General features: G+C 40.0%; 1 protein-coding gene and 1 long non-coding RNA gene across 5 annotated transcripts in view; one reads left to right on the top strand and one right to left on the bottom strand.

Annotated features, from left to right (window-relative positions):
• MACROD2 (mono-ADP ribosylhydrolase 2) overlaps positions 1-12,386 on the bottom strand; it is a 981,328-nt gene that overhangs the window by 792,191 nt on the left and 176,751 nt on the right. The gene's annotated exons all lie outside the window — the stretch shown is intronic.
• LOC310840809 overlaps positions 1-12,386 on the top strand; it is a 603,259-nt gene that overhangs the window by 471,346 nt on the left and 119,527 nt on the right. The window lies entirely within an intron of this gene.

Below are 12,386 nucleotides of genomic sequence, written 5' to 3'. Positions count from 1 at the left end.
CCATATGCCCATATTTAACTGAAAGGGTTTAAGCATGGGTCTGATATAGGTTTTTATTTGTGTTGTTGAGTTTTGTAATGTTGAATTTTTCTTTACTTTTTTTTGTAAGCTGCCCTGAAAATTTCAGCCGGCACTGGAGGGCGAGGTATCAATCTTAGAAGTAAGTAAATAGCAAAGCCAACCTCCCAAAAGTGTGTTTCCCCCCTCAGAGAAAGTCGGTCTTTCAAGCACTATGGGTTGATAGCTCCTGCAAATATCTTGTGGCAACTGGCACAGACTTTATAAAGTTGCATGGTGGCAGATTTGGAACAGAATTATGAGCATGCAGGGGCCTAGTTGAAATTTATGGGATTCTTTCTGGCCATAAAAGAAAGCTTTCTGTCCTGACTTCACTGGCCATGACATAGTCTGAGCCCGTGAGGATTATCCTGCAATAAAGACAAGGTGATGTATGGAGCATTGCCTTGGATATAAAAAGTTTCAGCTTACATCTTCCCTAGGTAAAAGGGAAATATGATCCAAAGGATCTGCCCACCTACTCTTTAATATTTCTATTCTACTCCTTAACTTTAATATATATATATTCAGTTTACATAGAGGAAATGGAATAAAATACCAAGTACAAGTGGAATAAAGTATAAAATACAAATACAAAAATATGATAAAAACTACATCAGTAGGCAGTAAGAGTTAGAACAAGAGACAAAAAATAATAAACATATAGTGATGTTCATGCCAGACCAGCTTCCCAGTGGAAGAAATTCCACCAGCACTACTGAGATGGTCCTCGCTTTGATTACCACCCGCTGTGGCAAGCGCACCTGAAGATGGCCTCAACATAAAAGCATGCTACTAAAACTAAGAGCATAAGATCACAAGGAGAACCTGCTGACTCATCTACTTCAACATCCTATTCCAACCAGATGTCCGTGGGAAACCTGCAAGCATAAACTGGCATTAAGATATACTTGAATGAGTATATCTGAATTAAGGTCCTCAAGCTACATAGCAATAGTTGGTGGAAAGAGATGTTGAAACCCCAGTACAGTGGTAAAGTAAAGGTAAAGGTAAAGGTACCCCTGCCCGTACGGGCCAGTCTTGCCAGACTCTGGGGTTGTGCGCCCATCTCACTTAAGAGGCCAGGGGCCAGCGCTGTCCGGAGACACTTCCGGGTCACGTGGCCAGCGTGACATCGCTGCTCTGGCGAGCCAGAGCCGCACACGGAAACGCCGTTTACCTTCCCGCTGGTAAGCGGTCCCTATTTATCTACTTGCACCCGGAGGTGCTTTCGAACTGCTAGGTTGGCAGGCGCTGGGACCGAGCAGCGGGAGCGCACCCCGCCGCAGGGATTCGAACTGCCGACCTTTCGATCGGAAAGTCCTAGGCGCTGAGGCTTTAACCCACAGCGCCACCTGCGTCCCCTGGCAGTACAGTGGTACCTTGGGTTAAGTACTTAATTCGTCCCAGAGGTCTGTTCTTCACCTGAAATTGTTCTTAACCTGAAGCACCACTTTAGCTAATGGGGCTTCCTGCTGCTGCCGCGCTGCCAGAGCCTGATTTCTGTTCTCATCCTGAAGCAAAGTTCTTAACCCGAGGTACTATTTCTGAGTTAGCGGAGCCTGTAACCTGAAGCGTATGTAACCTGAAGTGTATGTAAGCCGAGGTACCAGTGTACACTATAAAATGCCAGGCAGAGGAAGCATAATTCTAAGTTTGCTAAAATTAGTTTCCGGCATGTTTTACATGCAGCAGCACAGCTATACGAGATATTAATTATCACATTTTGTTTTGTTTTGTTTTTGTTCTTTGCTTTGTTATGCATTTTGCGTTTTTATACTATGAACTGTCTTGAGATCTTTGGATGAATGGTAATATACAAAGTTTTAAAATATTAATTATTTAATTAATTATGCAGTTTGCCATTGAGTGTGACCTAAAGTTTCGAGGGGAAAGTATCTAAATCAGGACTCTGGAGTGGAAGTACGGGGCTTTAACCCTTTTCCCCTGCTGTGGTCTAGACGGGGGGGCCGGGGGCAGGTCTGCATCCTGCATTAGAACAAATGTAAGCTCTTTTCCCCATTACAAATTGCAGGCATGAGTGGGGAAGAGCCCTGATTCGTATCAGAATTGCAGTAGGAACTGAAGGGTTAAAATCTCGCTATCTCCCATCCCAGAGTCTTGATCTAGATCAAGTATACCACACGGGCAATTTGTGAAATAAAGAGCTTTCACTCAAAGGCTAACTAAATGATTAAAAACACATGTAGTTTAGTATTAAGGTACATGTAGAAACACTATATACTATGGATGCAAAGAACAGAGGGGGGTTTTCCACAGTGATGAAGCTCCATGCTTATTCAGGTTTGTGGCATTAGATGCACCAACATTTGACAGAAGTTGGGAAATTTCTATGCTATATCTTCTAAACACGTTGAATCAACACTTGTCAAATGTTAAATTATAGAATCTGGTGGAAAACTCGACCCAGAACAGGTGTGCATGAAAAAGAGTCAGATCTCATAAGTGTTCCAATGCAGTAATTTATCAACAAATCACACTATAAAACTCTCAACTAATTACAAGAGTCGCTTCCTTTTTTTCTGCTGAGTATTAGTCACGTAAACTTGATGAAAAACACTTCGTATGCAGTAAACATATCAAAATGCTAGAAACAAGGAAGTCAAAATAACAGCTGCATAATAATTGCTGCAGTAGTCACTAAACTGAAGTACCATAGTTTTTTTATTATTCCTCTCTTTTATTGATCTACAAAACATCTAAGGCAATATTACTAACAGTCTTTGAAATAAAGGACTGAGGGGTAGAAGGGGGAACACGGGAGAAGGGAGGTATGTTAAAAACACCTTTCAATTTCACCTATCGTTCCATAAAATGGGACTCCATGGTGCAGCCAACTGCACTAATCTCAAAAGGAAAGCTTGCATTGACTGGAAAAATTGCCCCAAAATTGGATGATCTGGTAATGCATCACAACTGAATTCAAAGATGATGTGCCATGTTCTTTATGACACTAAGCAGAAGCACTAAATGATAGCAGTTCTAAAATAAGGGTTCTAAACATGGAGGGAACCTACACAAGTGGAACAGGTACCCCGCTCCAGAAATAATTCCTTGGACTCATGGAAGATGACAGTGATGAGTTAGTGAAGCTAGGATGCTCATCTCTGCACTCTCTCCTTCATATCATGAAGCATTTAGAACTCATGAATAGAGCTTTCACTGATTAATCTTATGAATTTCAGCTGATTTATCAGTTAATCTACTAAATAATAAATGTATATATGGGTAAAAGCAGCTCTCCGAAGCAGAAAACATACTTTGTTTTAAGTTTGCACACAAATATGTAGTAGCAGCTATGATATTACAAGAGGAATCCATTCTTTTTGTGAGAGAAAGCATTGAATACTTATTTTTAAATGGTGTTTGGTACCTGCATTTTTTATAAGTACCTTTATTATTATTTTTAACAGCAATCCAATTACTCAGGCATACCTTACCACTGATGGCCAAACTTGGCCCTCCAGGTGTTTTGGGACTACAACTCCCATCATCCCTAGCTAACAGGACCAGTGATCAGGGATGATGTGAATTGTAGTCCCAAAACAGCTGGAGGACCAAACTGAGTGATCCAATCAATCAATCAATCAATCAATCAAAGGTTATTTATTTATTGTGGTTAATAGGAATCTGAGGGAGGATGTGCATAAAAACTGGTGACTAAGCACATTCACATTAAGGTATGGAGAATAAACTGACTGAGTAAGTTTTCACTTCGTCAAAATCCATAGGCTCGGGTACATATTAACAACACAATTCTATACATGTTTATTCGGAAATAAGTCACACTGAATCCCATTGGGCTTATTCCCAATAAAGTAAGTATAAGACTTCAGTCTAAATCAGTTGAATGTAGTCCTAATTTAAATCAATGGAGTAAATTATTAATGACTTACCATTTTTTTATTTTTAATTTCCATACTGCCTTTCATCCGAGGATCACAGGGCAGTTTACAATGTAGAAAACATAAAACACATAAAGCAGTAACAAACAAAAACAATACCCACCCCGCCCCCCAATTTTAAAGGTCTCCCTAGAGAGAACATGCCCCAAGTTTCAATGGAAACTATGTTCAAGTAATACTGGTGTACATAGTTTTGTATATGTACGTACTGTATTCCCACCTTGGGAACCATGCATATTGCCTGAATAATGTACAGTACACAATGGTTGTAAAAGCTAAGAATATTAATTGAGAAAAAATACAAGAGGTTGTTGCAACTCCTCTACTTCCTGAGCTGATGCTCTGTTAACAGGCCTGTTTACAAAAAAACGTGTTTGCTCTCTTTAGCCAAGGAACAGAAGAACATGAAGAAAATTCTTCCTCATACCACTCAAATTTGTCACCGCTTATTATTCCTCAGTTGTGGCCCTAAAACAAAAGGAGACAACTATCTGCTCTTCAGCATGAGCTGTTCATGTCACACGTTAGAAATTAAACAGAATATTCATTGCATATACTGTAAAACCACAGCCTTTTGTCTTGAAAACAATTAGCAACATTCCAGTTATTTCTTATGTTATTTTATTATTTCCTTACTGCCATTTGTATGCTACTCTACAAAAATTTTCTTGGTGCTCACAAAGCCACTTCCGCCCTATGGAGGAGGTGGGGTTGCGGGCGTCACGGCCCTGACACGCGCACAGCGGCTGGAACCAGCCGCTGCACGATTGGGGGGATTCCCGACCGCGTCATCCCCTGGCCAGCCAATCGGCTGGCTCAGGGGGCGTGGCCTGCCCTATTTAACGCAGGACGTGACTGGGGATCTCCCTCTTTGCCGCCTGCCAATACAGCTCATCACCTGTAACCAATAAAGTTGTGGTCTTATTTAGCCTATTAACCTTAACAATTGTGTCACGTGTCATTATTTCCACTGGTGGGGGCGGGAACTCGCCACGCAATAAATTTAACTGCAAAATGAACCATAAACTATAAATTCAAAGGCAACACAAATACCTCAGGGACTGATCACACCCCCACAGTTACAACTCAGACTTTAAAAATGTGGGTCTAAGATGGAATCCATTATCTAAATGGCCTGGGTAGATAGAAAGATCTTCACCTTATGTCAAATAAGATAACAAGGTGATGTCAGACAGTAACCCTTGGAAAGCTTGTCCCATTGCCAGGGTGTCACCTGACAAATAGGCCCTCTCCTTGGTGGGTTTCCACCTCACTTGATTCTGGAGCACTCTGAGCTAGGCGTCCAAGGAAGATCTTATGGTTTGGCTCAATTGCTTAGAGCATGGTGGTGATGACGCCAAGGTTCATCCTTGTATGGGGCAGCTCCATATTCCTGCATTGCAAGGGGTTGGACTAGGTGATCCTCAGAGTCCCTTCCAACTCTACAATTCTATGATAAGGGTAAGTACTGCTCATGCAGAAAGAGCTATGAGCCTCTGGATCCTTCAGTGGATGCTTTGTTCATTGTATAGCTAGCATGTTTAAGGAACGATGCTCCTCTCTACTGCCTGAAATCAGGGCCATTTTAATTATGTATTTTTAAATTATCTGAGGGAGAACAGAACATACTAGCATAACAGATTTTAACCTGTGGCAATGCCCACCAAGCAGCCATCTTCTAAAACCCCATTTATTTGGAGATTGACTTGGCCAGGATATGGACTTGGCACAAAGAATGCCAAAATTGGACATTTACCAGTCTATCACAGCAAACAGTAGCATTTTATTAGAACATGCTCAAAAATAATTCATGTTATATTCGTAAAGATAAAGGATTCACAATCATGAGAGAGCTTTTGAAATGTTAGTTTCCACTGGCGAATTACAATGCAATTTTCTAGCCAACTAATTTCACTCAAAAAGATAATGACTTGAGCAAAAAGCTAATCAACTGCCAATCAGGAATCCTTGAAGCAGAGAATGTAAAATATTGAAGCCATTTTTACAAGTCATAAAAAACACTTATGTTCCATGATATGTCATAAAATCTGTGATGGAAATCTGAAGTTGATGAAGCATTCTTATTTCTCCAGTGATTTCCCTAAACAAACAGCTTTCAAGTTTAACCAAATCTTCCATTAATATTCAGGCCAATTTAAGGAGCATCAATGCTACACAATTAACTGTGTAAATGTCAGCAAGAGAACTAAACAGATTAATCATCTGTCTTGTTTTGCCTACCTGTCAATGCTACTAATTTCCCTGGGGGGAGGGGTTGGCTGGGGGCAAAGGTAAAACTTCACCTTTGAAGTACAGATTTTTAATCACAGTCACAGGAAGATACAGCAAATCACCAGAAGGTGTAATTTACACTTAATTTGCACTCTCATTATTACCGTAGTCTATATCATTCAATTTGCACATTTCCTTGACAGTTTCTCTATAATTTCAAAACCAGTCCATTGAAAATGCTAAGAGTCCTACACAGTGGATTAATGAAAAGGCATCGTGGTTCTACAAGGCAAAACAAACATTTACTAACATTTTTCTTTCTTTTCTCTCTTTCACTTCAAATTTTAAATCAAATAATGATTTGTTCATATTTCTGCTTTGCAACTAATGCACCTTTCAAGGAAATAATGACACCCACCTGTTTGTCATTCCAAGCAATGTGCAACTTCATTAATTAATGGCCTAGTTTGCACATAAGGCACAGATAAAGGTACCCCTGACCGTTAGGTCCAGTTGCAGACGACTCTGGGGTTGTGGCGCACATCTCGCTCTATAGGCTGAGGAGACGGCATTTGTCCGCAGGCAGCTTCCGGGTCATGTGGCGAACCACAGCAGCGCACAGAAATACCATTTACCTTCCCACTGGAGCGGTACCTATTTATCTACTTGCACTTTGACATGCTTTAGAACTGCCAGGTTGGCAGGAGCTAGGACCAAGCAACGGGAGCTCACCCCATTGCGGAGATTCGAACCGCCGACCTTCTGATCGGCAAGCCCTAGGCTCAGTGGTTTAGACCACAGTGCTACCCATATCCTGCACATATAATGCTAAGCAATTCATGACTAAGAGCAAACATCTAAGCATCCAGACTCCAGGAGAGCAGACTGCAGCTGCTTTACTCCTTTCCTTGTTGCTCTGGCACTGTGCTGCACAAAACTAAGCCATAGTTTGGTTTCGCATATCATCTGAAGTGAGGCTCGCACTTCAGCTTTCTCCAGACTAGTCATGTGTTGTAACCAAGGCTTGTTCTATGGTTTATAGCTCATACGTTGTCTGTGAGAGCAAAAACATAAGCCTGGGTTCAGAGAACATGCAAAGCCAAATTATGACACAGCAGCAAACCAACCAGGAAGGAGCAAAGCAGCCATAATCTCCTTTCCTGGATGCCACACATTCACACTAAGCCGTGGTTTGGCATCATGCAAAGTGCGAACCAGGTCAATGCATTTCCTCAATGAAGAGAGAGCAAGCATGCACTACAAAAGATTAGGTGTACAACATCCATTAATTTCAGGTGGACTCTCACAGATTCAACTGAATGAACAACATACAGAGCTTTGCTGGTTTCACACTTGGAATAACTTGATATGGAATGAGTTTTTGATTCCTAAAATATTCCACCTAGCCATGTCAAAGGGAGATGTGAGGTAGCAAAACCCCCTTCACTGGACTGGGTGGGAGCAACTCTCACTTCAATCTTTCTCTCCCACAACTGTTACCTGCAGTGATCATTGCTCATGACCAATATGTAACTTCATTATCTTGAATTTTGCTTTTTTAAAAAAAAAAAAGTTGAGCAAAAAGCATGAGAGAGAAAAAGTAAGGATTTGGGTTATAGTTTTTAATTAGGTGGATTTTATTTCTCATCTGAACAAGTTTAATTATACCATTTAAGTGTGCTATCTGATTGCGATCATATCTTTCAAAAGAAATAGGTTGATTGCTCTATTTTAAATTGAACTGTAACTGCTTCATATTCCATAGGCATGGAAAATGCTCATCTTCCAGTTTTACATGATATGTGAAATATATCTTCCCCATATCAGTCAAGAATAATAATAATTATTTGATTTATGCATTGCTCCCCACTAACGAAATCGTGAAATAACTCACAGCGACTATAGAATGAAAAACCAACAAAACAAAACAAAACAAAGCAATATACCAATTAAAATACCCTTAAAAGGTCACTCATAAAAAATCAGTCACCCCTTCCCCAGAAAGAAGAAGAATCCCTCACCATTCAGCAACAGGATAAATACCTGTAGTGATAAGAATTCACTCCAAAACTTTGGATAACCCCACTCTGCAGTTTTATGTAATGTTGAACAGCATGGAGGATAAAATTAAAGGTAAAATAAATGCAAAAGCCCACAATGGGGGCTTCATGAGGCCAAATAATACAACACCCAAGTATCATCTTCAGAGTTAACTATCCAAGGACTGGAACTGCTACAAGGCAGCATCGTCCAGGCCCAACTCAGACAGTCGCTTCAGAATGATCCCATGATGAATGGTAACAAAAGCCATGGAGGGATCCAACCAATCTGTGTGGATTTGAGCCACTTTCTACTGTCACTAATGATGCCTCACAACACATGCTCAGCTGTATGCTTCTCATGGGTTGGTAATTCAGTCACTGACAGGAAAAAGAAGGGTACAGCTTATTTAGAAATTGATTGGAATAGACCCCCAAACAGGATGAAAGACTTGGCAGAGATTTGTGAGCATGTCCCAGGAAACAAAGAGTGATCAGTCTCCAGACATGCAGAATTAAATCTTAGATGACATGACACAGCTTGTTCATGGGGACATAACACAAAGGATGAATAATTCAGATGGTCCCTGGGATGTACTCCTGGAAGATTCTACTAGAGACAAAAACAGTTATGAAAATCCAAACTCGAAGAGTATCATAATGCCATTTAAAAAATAAATAAATCACAAAGCACTGAGTTAGCTTTCACAGAAACTCTTCCTCAGGTTCAGTGTTAAAAGTAAAGAAATGAGGGGGGAAATATTCCTAGTGTCAGGCATAGTAGGTTCTGCTATACATGTAACTGTCTTAAGATGATCAATCAAGAAATTCTTTCCAGAAAGCCTCTGGGGATGTGTTTAGAGGATGTTTTTAATTGTTTGCTTTTGTATTCATTGGGAAATTCTTGAGGTTCTAGAAGCTTCTGATAATGTCCTACTAGCCTGAAGTAGGAATGAAGGAATCTGTCTCAATTAACTGCTAAAAGATGCAGTGAGCGTGTCTAGTCTAGATGGTTTTAAAACGGGATTAGACAAATGAATGGAGGGTAGGTCTACCAACGGCCATTAGCAACTATGGCTATATGGTACCGCCAGGTTTAGAGGCAGTATGTCACTGAATACAAGTTACTAGTAAGCCACAGAAATGGAGGGATCTTGTCTTCAAGTTTGGCTTTTAGGCTTCCTAGAGAACTCAGGGTGCTAGAATGGTGAAACTTACATCTGAAATCAAGCAGTGCTTCTGGCGACCTCATCATGCCAAGCATCCAACTACCTCAGAATATCCACAAAGCTGAAAAGCTTTGTAAGTAACTGGTGAAGAAAACCAGTTCAGAAAATTTAAAAGAAGTAACTAGTTTTTAAAAAGGTTATTCGGAAAGTAAAACCAACAAAATCACATGGTAAATGAAATGTAGTATCCTCTGAAAAGAACAAAGGTAATACTGCAAAAGGTTTATGTGAAGAACTTGAATTTTGAAGAGGATAAAGAATCCTAAAGAACTTTCCATAGTAAAAAAAATATTTTTTAAAATGGAACAAGAAATATATCAGGATAGAGCAACTTTTGCAGAAATGTACAAACGTCTGCCTTCTGCAGTACATCATCGGACAGTTTACATTTTCCATTCAGATGTGGATCAATCACCCACAAAGGCTTTCAGTAGCTCATAAACTTAATTGTGCTTTTAAAAAAAATGTTGCATAGCTATAACTTCAAGTAAAAATTGTTTGCCCCAGTCAAGCAGTTAGATCACCTCCCACAACATTATGAGAATTCCCTGATAGATTACCAGTTGCCCCCCAAACAATCTACAGGGATGCCCAAACCTTTTTTGAAAACTGCAAAGAATTCTCTGTGGGACGCAGACATTAACACTAAATAAAGAAATATCATTATTGAGATGAACCTGAAGTGTCTAGACTCAAGAGGCTCAGGACAAAGATTGGTCCTGTTAAAGACAAGGCCTTCCCTTAGGGCAAGTTTGTCTTTCTCTTTTCTCCATAGGGAGAGCAAAGTTTATTGTAGGAAACCTACTGCATTTATGATCTTTCCCTGAGCCTGAATGTTCATCAACTCAAACCACGCTACCAAGGCTGCTTCATCAGAAGGTAATTGTTTTTCCAATGCAACCAGCCCTTCTAAGAGATGTGTTTTGAAGGGGAAAGTGGAGTTTGCTTCCCTTTGCAGCTTCACCCCACTAATCCTCTGAGAAGCCATCAATATTTCTGGGAGGTTGTTTAGATTAAACAGTATATCCTCTTGTTTGGAAATTGGCATCCACTGGAAATGTTTCAGCAGCTCCACACCTGTCCCTACCTGTAGGCTGTTTTCCAACTTCTCTGCCAAAGGAAAAGCAACGAATCAGGGACAGCAATTCACCAAGGACAAGTACCAGAAATAAAAGAACTATCTCTAGAAAATTGGGGAGTTGGAGATTATATTGTTGTTTTAGTCACCAACTTCAGTCTTCATCTGAGCTCCATCCCAGAAGTGGTAACTGTTAATGTTAGGGCTGCAGTGCAGCTGTGGGCAAGTGTTGGTGGCAGTGATGACATAAGAGCCTGATTGGTGGTAAAGTACCTCGTAAAGGCCCATTGCCATAGACAGCTGTCTAGTCAACTGGTTTTACCCTGAAGAGGCTGGCAATTGTACAGCAGAGATTCAGCAATGCTACTACACAACAGCTTGTCAACGTTGACTTGTAATCATAGTTGCTCAACAGCTTAAGGCTCAATTATGTCATTTTTTCTGGTAAATGTATATAAAGAAGGCATCAAAAATGCATCAAAATTATATACATCAAAAAATGTATATAAAGAAGGCATCAAGAAGTTAAAAGTTGCCAACTGAATTGAAAATTATACATGCTTCAACTTATACATCTTCTGGAGACTAGAAACCGATCTGACAATAAAGGTGCAACTAGTCCATTAAACAGATTTATTTGCTTCATTACATACTTATTTTATTTCAAGAGAACACAATCAATTGTTTAAAATAAATAAATAAATCCCAGCAGAAAGAGGAACAGTCGATGAAAAAGGAAGAGGTGACAAGCAGTGTGCTTGCTTGCTTGCTTGCTTGCTTGCTTATTTATCTGCAATATTTATAGACAATCCTAAAACCAAGTTCTCAAGGTGTTAAAAGAGAGAGCAGTCTTTGGAAAAGAACAATACTCTTACCATGGCCAAAAGAGCAGAGAAGGGGAAAGGAGAGACGCACTGAGGGGATCAAAATAACAATCCTTGGAAAAAGAGTAGAGCAGAGACAAGTGTCGCTCTTGAAGATTACACATGGGGCTTGATGTAAACTGCTTACCAAATTTTGTTTTTAATTATATGTGATGAAAAAGTTAAAGTCTCCTGCAACATGTGCCTAAATGTCAATTAACTTCATGCAGCCTAAGGAAAATTCAATCTAAATGAGAACGGCACAAGCACTTCCGGGACAGCTTTTGTTATGATTCTATATTCTTTCAAGCAGCATAGGATTTTACTTCATTATTTCCTCATATACTTAACATTGTTTGATGCCACTTTATACTGTAAGGACTTTATTTTGTTTTACCAACAAAATAAAGTTTGATGCCAACTTTAAAATGATGGGTTTTCTCCCAACAAAATGAAGATGTTATGATAAAGATCCTGAAGATGCAACATCTCTACAACAAGATGTTCCTTTCATGCAAGCCTTTCAGGCTTCACCTCTAGCAGAAAGGATAATCCACAAAAGTGCATTAATTACACAGATGTAATAGCCATCTTCCTGCAAGTGAGAAAAATTTGAATCATGTTTATGAAATCAATAAGGGATGAATTAAGGAATGGAGCGTTGAATTTTTTTTCTACCTGCCTATTCTCCCTTTGCTTCAACACTCTTACCCTTAGTTCCTTTCACAACTTCATAAACTCCATTACAGTGGTACCTCAGGTTACATACGCTTCAGGTTACATATGCTTCAGGTTACAGACTCCGCTAACCCAGAAATAGTGCTTCAGGTTAAGAACTTTACTTCAGGATGAGAACAGAAATCTGGCTCCGGCGGTGCAGCAGCAGCGGGAAGCCCCATTAGCTAAAGTGGTGCTTCAGGTTAAGAACAGTTTCAGGTTAAGTACGGGCCTCCGGAACGAAT

This window comes from Podarcis gaigeae, assembly GCF_964106915.1.
Source record: "Podarcis gaigeae genome assembly, chromosome: 3".
NCBI classification, from domain to species: Eukaryota; Metazoa; Chordata; class Lepidosauria; order Squamata; family Lacertidae; genus Podarcis; species Podarcis gaigeae.
This window is presented reverse-complemented; position numbering and strand designations above follow the sequence as displayed.